Below are 388 nucleotides of genomic sequence, written 5' to 3' on the forward strand. Positions count from 1 at the left end.
AGGAATAATGCAGACTATTATTTTATTTTTATCATAATAAATCCTAATAATTTTTTCGTGCGAAAATTTGTTTCAATGTCAACCGCTGCTAGGCTGCCTGGTAGTCTCTTCGGTAAGTCGTCAAGTTCCTGGATTGAAACAGGGGGGGTCTTCAGTGTCAAGACGACCAAAGAAGTATTCAGTACCTACTTGGTTTTCGTATCTGCGAGATGGCCGTTGTATCCATGTAAGTACATATCTTACGGTGTAAGATGCCTATTTCACGGTTTTGGAAGGATTGTGGGGTTAGAAATTCAAAACCCCTTGGACGTCTAGAAACACCTACTTGGTTTTTGTGTCCGTGAGATGGGCATTGTAACTATCTTACGGTGTAAATGCCTGTCACGGT

This window comes from Diaphorina citri, unplaced genomic scaffold, assembly GCF_000475195.1.
Source record: "Diaphorina citri unplaced genomic scaffold, Diaci psyllid genome assembly version 1.1 scaffold178, whole genome shotgun sequence".
NCBI lineage: Eukaryota > Metazoa > Arthropoda > Insecta > Hemiptera > Psyllidae > Diaphorina > Diaphorina citri.